Source organism: Hibiscus syriacus, unplaced genomic scaffold (assembly GCF_006381635.1).
Source record: "Hibiscus syriacus cultivar Baekdansim isolate YM2019G1 unplaced genomic scaffold, ASM638163v2 tig00111338_pilon, whole genome shotgun sequence".
NCBI classification, from domain to species: domain Eukaryota; kingdom Viridiplantae; phylum Streptophyta; class Magnoliopsida; order Malvales; family Malvaceae; genus Hibiscus; species Hibiscus syriacus.
In genome coordinates, this window is record NW_024063064.1 from 2301659 (window position 1) to 2315381 (window position 13723).

The 13723-nt window shown below is 34.9% G+C and overlaps 1 pseudogene; it reads left to right on the forward strand.

Moving 5' to 3' along the window:
* The first annotated feature begins 3099 nt into the window (after positions 1-3099).
* Positions 3100-9919, forward strand: LOC120158982 (annotated as a pseudogene).
* Positions 9920-13723: the final 3804 nt, after the last annotated feature.

Here is a 13723-nt window from a genome sequence, read left to right on the forward strand (position 1 = left end):
GGCTTATCGCAAGCCGTCTTCATATCTAATACAAAATAAATAAGTTTCACTCACATTTGTCTCACTTAAGTCCTAAGCAAATTCCGTTTCACTTTCGTTCAACCTCCTTACTATGTCGATTCGTTCGGTACGTGCTTTCGATCAAAATCTACACATTAACATGACCAATATAAATACCGGAGCTCAATCATGTGATAACTAATCGAAATTTACATAAACAAAATCAAACACGTAATTCACAATTTCAGGCTGAGTAGTATCGGTACTCTACACCCAGTACCGATACTTCCCTTCTATGGTATTGATACATGCCTTAGCATCGATATCTATTTTGCATTCTAGAATTCCTTTTTAATTGTAGTATCGGTTCCTTACCATTGGTATCGATACCTCCACATCGGTATTGATACTACTTCATTCATTATCGATATTGTTCATCTGAATCATACAATTTCCTTCAATTTAACTTTATAGTATCAGTACTGTTCTTCCAGTACTGATACCCTTACCCAGAATTCACTTATTTCACTTTGAAATTTACTCAAAATTCACCTAAATCTCATACTTTTAACCCCAATCAAACCCTTAGACTCAATAACAATTATTACAAACAATTTACATCACTTAAATTACCTTTAACATCCAAATTTTCACTAGAACACTTAAAACTAAAATCGTACCCATTCTTCAAACATGTTTTCAAATCCTTTCTAATACTTCAAATACCTTATTCAAACCTTTTACAAGTCAATTATACCTTTAATATCCAAAAACTACTCAAATTTCACCAACTATTTAAAAACCCATTTTACCAATTTCACCATTAACTCATCAATCACATAACTTTTAATCATCTTTAAGATTTCTTAAGTTTATATACTACCCAAGGACTCAAAACCAAACCAAAAATGAAAGAAGTAACCAACTCCAATCACTTACCTTAGCAAAGGAAGGTTCACAGTAGAAAATGAAAGATAGAAGATGAAAAAATGTTCTAGGCTTTTCTTTTTCCTATCCTTTCTTTTTCTCACATGCTTAAATAACATAAAATGAATTTTAAATTCATTTCATGTCAAAAGACCCACTTTGCCCTTCAATCCTTTAAACTTTGATAATAAGTCCCAAGTAAAATTTTTCATATCAATCTTTGAACATTTCAATTTATCAAAATTAAACCGCTAAATTTTTAAATCCTTATACTTTAGTCATTGTCCTGATTTTTGGGATATTACACTAGAGACATACAAGTTTCATCTATGTGGGGAATGTACCATTACACTAGAGGATGTTTCAATGTAATTGGGGCTCCTGGTCAATGAAACTGTTATAGTGTTTTATATTATTCAAAAAATATACCCATGTCACAGTGTTCCATCCTATCCAAATTGAAAGGCACGTTCCAGGGGAAGCATTTTCCATTATTATTCAGAGAATATCTGCTATGTCATAGTGTTTAATCCCATCCAACTGAGAGGCGTGTTCTAGGGGAAACATTTTCTATTATTATTCAGAGAGTGTTCCATCCTATCCAAATTGAAAGGCACGTTCCAGGGGAAGCATTTTCCATTATTATTCAGAGAATATCTGCTATGTCATAGTGTTTAATCCCATCCAAAATGAGAGGCGTGTTCTAGGGGAAACATTTTCTATTATTATTCAGAGAATCGCTGCCATGTCACAGTGTTCCATCGCATCCGAAATGAATGGCGTGTTTTAGGGGAAGCATTTTCTTTTATTATTCAGATAATCTCTGTCATGTAATAGTGTTCCATCTCATCCAAAATGAAAGGCGCGTTGCATGGGAAGCGTTTTCCATTATTATTCAGATAATCTCTACCATGTCATAGTGTTCTATCCCACCCAAAAAGAAAGGCACGTTCCAGGGTAAGTTTTTTCCATTATTATTCAGAGAATCTTTGCCATGTCATAGTGTTCCATCCCATCCGAAATGAAAGGCGCGTTGCAGGGGAAGCATTTTCCATTATTATTCAGAGAATCTCTGCCGTGTCATAATGTTCCATCCCATCTAAAATAAAAGATGCGTTCTAAGGGAAACATTTTCCGTTATTATTTAGAGAATATCTTTCATGTCATAGTGTTTCATCCCATCCGAAATGAAAGGTGCATGTTCTATTATTATTCAGAGAATCTCTGCCATTTCACATAATTGACATGAATTATTCCCTGACCTTCAATCTCTTAAACTCTTCAATCTTAAAACTTTGCATCTTTGAAATCTCAAACTAAGAAAATGGATCCTATTTCAGCTATTGTTTACTATGATGGAGAAATTGAGGAAAATGAATACGAGGTTGTTTTCCGATCAAATCATTATATCATTCTATCCTTCAGAAGAAACATCACTCTTCACGATTTAATCACAAAAATCTCAAGAAATGCTCATGTTAGAAACAATATAGGACTAACTACACTACAGTACAAATTTCCAACTCAATTTTTTCCATTAACATATACATCATTCAATCTCTCAACAATGACAATATTACTATGATGGTTGATCCTTCCAGATAAAATTCAAACTCTATTACAGAAATGTATGCCACTTTTGTTGATATACATCTAGTTCGGGGTATGTTCTTATCCTCCCACTATGGCTTGCATGAACCAGTTGATCAAGTTGAAAGTCTAACTCAAACAATCTGTAATGATTTTACGTTATTAATATTTAACCCACCTCCTGTTAGTATATCATCAAGTTCCAGGGGAAGACATTCATCTGCCACTTTTTTTTACCTCAATATGGAGATGTCTTCCAGTTCCAAGGGGAGACATTCATCTACAAGCACATTCGACCTCGATATGGCAATGTATTTCACACAACAATCAATTCATAACCCATATGGTGACATCCATTCAAGCTCTAGAGGAAGGCATTCATCTGTGAAATTATTCGAACTAAATATCATAGTCATAGAAGAACCCTCATCTCCTCTAGAAGAACCTCTTCGTGAGCAAGGAGCATATGATACTGAAACTGGATTATTCATTGAACTCGAGTCATCATAATTCAACATGGAATCTGATGATGATGTGGATGAAGTTCCTACAAATATGGTATAATACAAACCTCCAACATAAATGTATGAAGCTGACTATGATGCGATGTACGGGCCAGAATTTCCTGATATACCTCATCTTGGACACTATAGGGAGGTATTCATCAGTTAATGATGGTGTTTTATATCATGGAATGGATTTCATATCTAAAGAAGAAGTAATGATGGAAATTAAGAATTATAATATTCGTAATTTAGTTCAGCCTAGAGTCGACCGATCTACCACCGAAAAATATGTTTGTTATTGTGTCAAATGTGATAATGGCTGCAACTGGATGGTTCGTGTTTCAAAGAGGAAAAGACCTGCAGATAAGAACTAACAAAATACAGTGGTCCCCATACATGTTGTGCACGGGGGATCAACCATGACCATTCAAACTTGGACTCCAACGTGTTGCCAAGCCATCATGCCCTTAATCAGAGCAAGCTCTCACATACCTATTGTAGTGTTGATTTCTGCAATACATTCTCAATATGGGCACATCATCTCCTACAAAAAAGCATGGAAGGAAAAAAAAGAATGTCATTATAAAACTATACGGTGAATGGGATTCATCTTATAACGAACTACCTAGTTGGTTTTAACCTGGTTCAACGACTGAATCCTGGGACAATAGTTGAGTTCGAAACTCACCATGCCTACCATAATGATCAAGTTCTTCGAGATCGATGCCAATTCCACCGTGTTTTTTGGACTTACCCACAATGCATTAATGCAGTGAAATACTATAAACCCGTTGTCCAAATTAATGGTACATTCTTGTATAGAAAATACAAACAAGTTTTATTATTGACAATTATCGAATATGGTAATCGTAACATTCTTCCCATTGTCTTTGCCCTTGTTAAAGGAGAAGATACAAAGTCTTGGGCTTTTCCCTGAGAAATCTACGGTTACATGTTATCACGGGGAAAATATTTGTATCATTTCAGACCGAGGAGTTGGAATCAAAGCAACAATGGACTATTTGGGTCCAATGTAGAAACCCCTACACGTATAGCATCGTCTCTGTATCCGACATATTGCTGCAAACTATCATGACAAATATAAGAAGAATGATGAACGAAAATTAATTATACTCATTGATATGTTACATTTCCCCAATTTTATTTCTCACTCATTTTCATTTTTTACTAACTACTTCATTTTGCTTTGGTTACGAACTATAACCTCAAACGTTTGAGGCTATGCTTCAAGAATTACGAGGAAAAAATAAACATGGACACAATTACATCATTGAAATCAACAAATAAAAGTGGACAAATGCATACGATGGTGGATATCGATATGGACATATGACAACCAACTTGGTTGAGGAAATCAATTCAACCTTAAAGGGCCCCACCATTTACTAGTAACTAATTTGGTTAAAACGATGTATTTTTGGTTAGGTCAACTTTTTTCCTAGCTCAGGGGACAAGCTCTTACTTAGATACAAAACAATCATGTTTATCACCCACGATTAGTAGTAGATCTGCAGCAAAAGGTTGCAGCATCAAACAACATGTCTGTAATAAGCTTTTCTCGCACCCAAGAATTATTTCAGGTCATATAAATGTCACGACCTCTGTAAGGGATTGAATCGAACTCTTTTAGAGTTAATCTATAAGATATATGTTGTGATTGTGGGTTTTTTCAAGCTTTGAAGTATCCATGCTCCCATGTCATAACAACTTGCTCATTTTCTCGTTAAGACTATAAGTTATGTGGATCCCGTATACCAACTTTCACAAGTATCCAATGCATATAAATATGAGTTCTCCCTCATAGGTAATGACAAAGGCCCAAATGAATTTTAGACTTGGCTTCCAATTATATCAGATCCAAACTTGTTAAAGGAAACAGATCGTCCAAAATCCACTCGAATTCATTGCAATATGAATATTCAAGAGACATTAAGACAAAACTTAAGATGTGACAATTGCAAAAATCCCGTCCACAATAAGAGAAAATGTCCATCTCTTTTCATCATCACCAAACCGTTGACTGCCACTCATGTAATCATATTTTCTAATGTTTCAACTTATGTTATTTCATTTTCTTTTAGTTTCAATTAATGTGATTTCAACTTGTTTATTTTACAAGATGACCCTTTCGTCTATCTATATCATTTTCTAATTAAATGTTTAACGTTTATTTCTTACAATCTAACATACAATCAACTTTAATCCTACCCTACTTTAAAAACACAAACATTTTAACATACAATCAAGTTTAACCTTAAAATTCTTTAAAAATCCTAAACCATAAAAATATAACATCCTAAACCACTAGAAAAACCCCTAAAACCAATTTCAAAACCCTAAAATTAATTAACATAAAACCTTAAACATAAAATTATCGTGCATGAGAGTCGCATTCCGTACGATGCACCATTCAAGGAGGCACATTTCATGCGACACACCTTCCCTCCCCGACTAAGGCGTGTCCTCTGCCATATGCCTTCTTTTTTCTAATGAAAAAATATGTTAAATCAAGAAATATTTAAGAAATGATGTCTGATAGGTAGAATTTTTTTAATATGGTGATTGTTTTTCTGGTAAAATTGCCCCCTTAGTTGGTTAGAACCAAAGGGCAGTCAACGGAGGGGAAGGTCACGAGAAAATATTTACAAGTAAAGATTGAACAATGAAACTGCAGTTTCCCAGCCAGGCCTAAGTAGCTGCTGGCTAAGATTGGTGCGACGTTGTGACTAGCTTTCTTCATCTACCAAATCCGAGGTGGCTCCTCTTTTGTACTGAATCTGATCCCCTTCCAAACCAAACACTACTCCATTTATATATACATTTATAGAGACTCACCTTAGCTTTTCAAAGATTTTTTTTTAATATAAATAGCAATATCAGAGAAAGAAAGTGAAAGCTGGATAAAAGAGAGATCCTTCTACAAAAGCACCTTAAAAATACTGTGGAAAATCCAAAAATTCATCAGTTTCTCTTGTGCCCTGAAACTAACTCCACGCCGTCTTTGCAGGGCGGGAAAAGTCTATCAAAATATTTTCTTATATGTGTATAAATACTGATTGATGTATAATGTGTGTATAGAAATTATGTATGGGTGTCGTAGCTTAAAAAAATAGAGTAAAAATTCTCGTAATATAAATTACAAGCATCTCAAACAACCTCTTTTGGGTCCCTCGGTGTCTTTTATCTTACCTTTTTGTCCTTGTTCTTTTGTTTTTGCTCATTTCTTCTTCTTACTTTTATAGCTTTCATCACCATTTAATGATGTCTTCTCCTTTTTCTTCATCATCATCACCATCATCAACATCTTCGTCTTCTTCTGATGATGGCAATGGCACAAGACATGGTGGGCATGGTTTCGAAGGTCCTTCTTTGACTCGTAGACGTGGAAATAACGAAATCTGGCCTGGTCCTTTTATCGAAGATCTTGTCGTAAGAGTTGCCATTGATGCTTCTCGTTCCATTGGCCGCCTTGCTGCTGCTGCTGCACTTGCCAATTTGTTTCAGGTATGTTCTTCAGTCACTTCGTTTTCATATTTCATTTCATTTTTTATTGTTGTAGAGTTTTACATACACTATGATGCACTGCATTAACAAGATATGAAGTTGTGGGAAAGGACAAAATCATATTCAGGTCAAAAAATATCGTTTTGAACCCTGAAAATGTACTGCAATTCACCAGATTCTGTTACCCGGATTTTGATTTTTATTCTTGAGAAATTCTAGCCAATGAATGTAGTGCGGAGTAAATGCTTATATATAGTGTGTCCAAGCCTTTGGATGGGTCCAGTTCTTTCAATTTATGTCCCTTTCGAATGCTGTAGTTTCATCTTAGGCAATGGTTGCTAGTTTATTCCCTTTTTATCTCTTTCGAAAAGTCTATTTTTGGATCTTTTCATATATTTTGAGCTAAAGGGCACTTTTGTTTTCGAATTTCCTTCTCTTCCCTTTCTTGGCAACACCCTTTTCTTCTATAGGTCTACAAATCCTTACATTTGTTTTCTGATAAATCCATAGACTATATTTCCGAATGCAATCATGTATAAAAGAGACCTCTCAAATTGCCTCTGTTGTATCTTACATTTATATATTTCATGTGTATGGGAACTGTTTCCCTGTAATGTCTATAAATGTAGTATAGTTTAGGACTTTAGGTCTAAGATACTATTTTCTATCACCACAGCAGGAGGAAGTTTGATAATATCAGATTAGCATGAAAGAGACTTTAAATTACTTCATTAGAATCAATCCATGTTACTTGCAAGCAACACATAGGGGACATTATCTAAATCATAATTATAAGCAAAACCTGGAGTATTATGGTAAAAGATCAATGTGGAAACATTGAAGAGATTTTTTCCCCTTCAAGATATTATCTGTCAAAGGTTTGCATGTGCCAATGTGCAATGCCAAAAAAGCACATGGAACCCATTCTTTTATTTAATTTTAAACAACTGATGTCTCCTTGTCATTTCAGAGACAAGGGTCTTATCATATTTTTGCTTAAAACCCAGAGGGTCAGTTAGAGGGACTTCTATTTTGTTTTTTTCCTTTGTGTTCATATATATTGATTATAATATGATTCTAGAGCCTAGACCCTTTTGTTTTCTCGGTTTTTGATATTTACTGTTGTATTTATCATCTGTCAGACACCACCAAGCTAAAATAAAATATAATTCACAGATTAGCTGAACAAGTATTGGATTCTCGCTCTTTCTTTTGTTTTCCGGTTCAGTGTTCCAAAACATTTAATACGATAAAATAAAAAGGAGAAAAATGGAGCAGCAGGTATGTGGGAAGAAGTATAGGGTGGAGTCCAAGTAAAACAACAGAAAAAATGTAAGCTACTTTTAAACAACACCAGCTTTTGCCCAATCCTTTCTAGGAAATGAAAGACTTCAATCATATTTATGTGTATGGACCAGAGCTAATACTTCATCTTCTACTTGCCACTTTTTCATTAACAATTGGATTTTTTTTGTACATTTTCTCATCGTGTTACACATTTGGCGTCGCAGAAGTTATTTTTTCTAGCATTTGTTGTATTGTATGGCAGATAAATTCAAACGAAAAGAAAGAGGGGGGTTTGAAAATAAATAAAAGAAAACAAAGAGCTGTCACAGTCTGTTTCTGAAAGTGGGCATGAGATTAGGTCTTATTTGTACTTGAATTGAGCTCCAAAGACAAGTCGATTCAAACAATGGCTCTGCATATTTTGTAAAACAAAGGGGGAAAACTGTCATCTTCTTATTTATCATGACGTCTGCTATATTCTGACATTCTGAACTCTAAAGCAACCTTCTGCTCTCTCAACTCTCTTGTCATTAAAATTCTATGACGCGCATGCCACTGCTTTACTCCGCTGCTTCTTCCTTTAGTCTTTTCCAAAAATATATCAATCTTTCCTATCTTATTTTTTTACATGTTTTTCTCTCTTTCCGTTGTCATGAAATCTCAACTATTGCCTTATGTTTCTGCCTAATTATAACTATTTCTGCTGGCTTCTCTCATTTTATATTTGTTGATGTCCTTTGAATTTTTCAACTTATATTTAAATTATTACTTTAAAATTATATTTAATATTTAATTTAAATTTTATATAAATATATTTCAACGTAATAATGAATACGAAACTAAACTAAACTTTAATTATAATTTTTTAAAAATAAAACTTAATTATTAAAACTAAATAAAAATAATAGTTTGTATGCTTTACTCAAATTTATTTTATAAAATATTCTCTCTAACGTGATATCTGTTCTCATGCAGGTTTGTTCCACTTGGCAAGCAGTATCGCGATCGGATCCACTGTGGCACCGTCTTACAAGCAACATATGGGGTCGCACCCACCGCATGCACGCCACCTGGCATGAGGAATACGTGTTCCGTCATCAAACGTCTCAGAATTTTCGTCTTGGGAGATCAGTTCACGAGACCCTCCATTCGATCCGACTGGCGTCGAAATCTCCGATGGGTTGATTTGCCGTTGCCTTACTCTCTCTGACACCCACCTCGCTTGCGGCTTCGCCGATGGTACCATCCGCCTCATCGACCTAGCCACCCGCCTCCACGTAGGCACCTTCGTCCCCCAGCACGGAGACCATTTCGGCCGCTTCTCACGCGCCGTGTCCGGTATAATCATCTCGGACCCCAGAATCATATTCGCCACGTTGGATGGAGACATCCACGTGGCCATCATAGACGGGCAGCAACAGGCGCGTAGGGCTCACGTAGGAAACATCGTCAACGATGGTTCATTGGTAGATTTCACCGGGTGTGGGCGTTGGTGGGTAGGGCTTTACGCCGGTGTACCCGGCCGTGCCATCCACATTTGGGACGGTAACACTGAAGATCTCGTCTACATGAACACAACTTTAACCGACCGAGAATCATTGAGGGGCTGGCACATGTTGACCGAGTTAACCGAAACCATAGGCCGAGTCAGGGTGACGAATCAGGAATCGGCGGTCGCTTGTACGAGTAACAGGTTCATGGTTTTAGACTTGAGAAACCCAGAGTATCCATTGCATGACCGTGAGAGTAGGATAAGGCTTATGGTGAATTCGTTGGATACTAACAACGAGGCATACATCACGGTGGACAACCGTGGCAGGGCAACCGTGCGGCGGGCCGATACATTAGAAGAGTTATGTAGATTCAGCACACGGCTAGGGAGCGTAATGAGTTGCATGAACTTGGGGTACGCGGTGATGTGCGCAGGTGGTGTAATAAGGGTTTGGGAAATAGAGCACGGCCAATATTTGTATAGCTTCGCTGAGAACGTAGGGGCGGTGAATGCGATGGTGGGTGATGATCGTCACGTTGCTGTGGCCGCCAGTGACACTACGATTCACCTTTGGGATTTTGGAGCACAGTAGGATAAACATTAAGGGAGGGGATTTTGGGGAATTATTTTATGTTTCGGAAAACAAAATTAGTTGGGGAGACTGGATTAATTGCCTTTTTTTAAATTAAAATTAACCAAGGAAAAGACACAAAAGTACAAAATTCTTTAGTTCCCGGTAGGTTTCCCCAGAGTTGTGCTTTTACTTGTACGTGTACGTGTACTTCTAATTTGACGGGGAAACTGCCCAATGCTATGATTTCTTTTTAGGATTTATAGTGTTAATTTAAGGTTTAAATGCATCCAAAGTTGGCGATTTTTTATTAAAAAACTAGTTAAAATTCATTTATTAGAAAAATAATAACAGTAATTATTTGAAAAATACTCAAACTATACGCGTAGTATTACAAAAAAAATAACACTCATTATCTCGCATTCCTCATTATTTTTCAAAAAGCAAATTCCGTTTATAGCTCACACGTAAAGTACATGTAAAAGAATAATTTAATAATTGACAAAAATATTACTATAGGAGCCAATAATGTAATTTGATACATTTTAGCTCCATAAGTTAAAAATATCAATAATATATGAGTGTTTAAGTTACGTTTGTTAGTAATATGGAATAAAAGTTAAAATGAGTTCTTTTATCTTTTTTTCATGTAATTTTTTTATTTTTACTCAATCCATTAAATTTTATTATTAAATTATATAAGAACTAAAATTAAATATTTTGATATTAATATTTATAACATTAAAGATACAAGAAAATTTCATAAAAAATTTGCCAACATTTTTATTAAAAGTTAATTTTTTATCATTCGGATCGGGTTCGATCCGTGTCATTTTGGTTCGGGTCATTTCAATTTAGACTTAATTCGGGCCAAATTTGAGTCGGATTGAGTCATTTTCGGGCTTTGATTTTATTCGAGTCTATAGTAAGTTAGGTCGGGTTAAGGTTAGGGTTAGGTCGGGTAAATTTTGGCAAATTCTTTCATGGAATATTCTTGTATCTTTAATATTAATAAAAATTAATTTTTACTAAAAATAAATTTATCAAAATATTTAATTTTAGTTCATATATAATTTAATAATAAAATTTAATGATTAAGTAAAAATAAAAAAACTAAAAATTACATGAGAAAAATGAACTCATTTTAACTTTTATCCCACATTGCTAACAAACACAACCTAAACACTCCACTATGCCTATATAAACTAACATCATTATGTTTTTCAACTCATGGAGCTAAAATGTATTAAATTATATCCTTAGTCCCTACATTATTATTTTTGTCAAATTTGATTAGTGCATTTTTAGATATGCTTTACATGTGGGCTGTTAATGGAACATATTTGTTTTGCAGATAGTGAGTTTGTTTTGCTATAGCCGATAAATTTAATTTCTCGTTGAACTGTATTTTGCATAACGTGAGGTCTTTTTTCCATGTTTAATATTGGATCTTGTGTTTTGCAAAAAACAAGGTCTGTTAATTGAGTTTTACAGAACACGAGGTATTCGCAAAGGGTTTTTTTCCAAACAATTTTTGCTGGGGGTTATTTTCCTAATAAATGAATTTTAGGGTTTTTCTTAATAAAGTCACCTCTAAAGCATGTCATTTGTATTGAGTAGTCTTCTTTTCTGGGATATTTTGTTCTTTGAAATTTAAATTAGGGTAAACTTCATCAATGGTATTTAATGCGATTAAAAGTGACTTGTTTGGTTTCGGGGGGTTTTGGAGATGGATCTTGTGGAGATTTGTGAGTGTATTGGATTTAAATTGGGGATGCTTCCAATTTGATATTAGGGCGTTACTTTAGTCACAAAGAGGCTTGGTAAGAAAGACTGTCAGGCTTTGAGAAAATTCGTGCTAAGCTTCATAGTGGGTTGGTCGTAAGCTTAATTATGTTGATAGACTTCAATTGATTTGTGCATTTATCTTTAGTACATCGAACTATTGGTGTCGACAACTTATCATTCCGAAGAGTGTTGTTAGGAGCATTGGGCAATTATGTTCTAGGTTCTTTTGGAAGGGTCAAGATGCTATAGCTTCAAGAGCAAATGTGGTTTGGGATAGGATTTGTTTCATGCAGGCAGATGGTGGACTAGGGCTGCGGAACTTACCTGTTTAGAATTAGGCTTATGTCTTGCAGTTTATGAGGAAAATTCTTGCTAACGAAGGTTTTCTTTGGGTTGCATTGATTTATGAATATGTTAATCAAGATAAAGACTTTTGGATTATGAAGACTACCACGTCGATGATTTGGAGCTTACAGAAAATCTTTGCCCTTAGATCGGCAGGGGCTCCTATTTTGGGGGGCGACTGGTAGATATCCTTGGGGTGCTTCAACATAGATGATTTGGGAGGAAATCAAGATAAAAAAAAGGAGAGAATAGACTTACAAAGATTGGTTTGGTTCCCAATCCATAAACTGAAGCATGCGATCATAGTTTGGTTAGCCTGTTTAGGGAGGTTATCAACGAAGGATAGGCTGACTTAGTGGGGGTGAATATGGATGATGTGTCATGTGTAATGCGATAGTTGAAACTATGGAACACATTTTTTTGGCTTCCCATTTTTCATTGGCATTTGGAGAAATCTTCTACTCTTGTGCGGTTTGCACATAGCATTTCATGACTAGGCGAGAGATGTGGCATAGGCGTGTTTTTCCCTTAATGTTCGATCTCTTACTATTATTTTGAAGGTGGCGTGATGTGTGTTTATTTACTTTATTTAGGAGGAGAGAAACTTTCGTTCATTCAGGGAGTTTAGGAGAGATGAGGATATTGTTTTTTAATGCATTTAAGCCATTGTTAGTATGAAGTTTACAGGAAAATGTATAGACAAATCTAATAGAGTGAATGCCCAACTATGCATAGACTATAATATTGACTAAGGGCGTGGAGAGTAGTGTTTTATTGTAGCATTTGCTGCTTCTTTTTTGGATCTAAATGAAATTTATCCAAAAAACTACACTAATGGTAACTAATATTTATGTTAGTTTTTGTTTTCCCCATTAAAGTTTCAAAAGTAATAAATTGGTCACCAACGTTATTGATTTGTAACAAAATGGTCATTCAACCATTATCTCCATTAAATTGATGACGTGGAAACATTAATAAAAAGGATAGTGTTAAGTTTTATCCTTAAACTATTGTTAAAACATCAAATAAGTCATTGAACAATGATTTCATATCAAATTTACCCTAAAACTTTTTAATTTGAAAATAGAAGAGACTATATCCACCCTTATCGGACAAAAAAAACATACAACTAACATTAAGAATTATAAGCAAAAGTAATATTGTAATACCCCAAACGTCGGGTCAGTTACCATAATGAAAGGATTTAAAATTTGGAAGATAAATTGAATAAATGGTAAAGTACAAAAAATAAATTGGGAAAATTGTGTTTAAGACTAATTAGTAAGAATGGAAGAATGGAAGGACAATTTAGTCTTTTAGAATGAATGAATTTAATAATCATTTCATAGGGATATTTAATAAAGTTGGAAAGGGGAAAATGGTTAAAAAGGACAAACTTGGTTCTCTTCTCCTTCTTCCTGTTGTCCCGTGCTCCCCCCATAGCCAAAGGTAAGATTTCTTCAAGTTGTGTTTTCCTTTATTTTATGGGCTGGTTTTGAAACCTTAAGTGATATAGAGGCTTAAGGAAAGTTCAAGGATGATTAAAACTAAGTGATTAGTGAATTACTTGAGATTTAAGAAAACGAGTTTTTGAGTGATATGATGAAATCTGAGTTTTTATTGAAGTTTACAAGTAATTTGACTTGTCAAAGAAGTAAATGAGAGATTAGAAGCCTTGGTTGTGATTAAAAA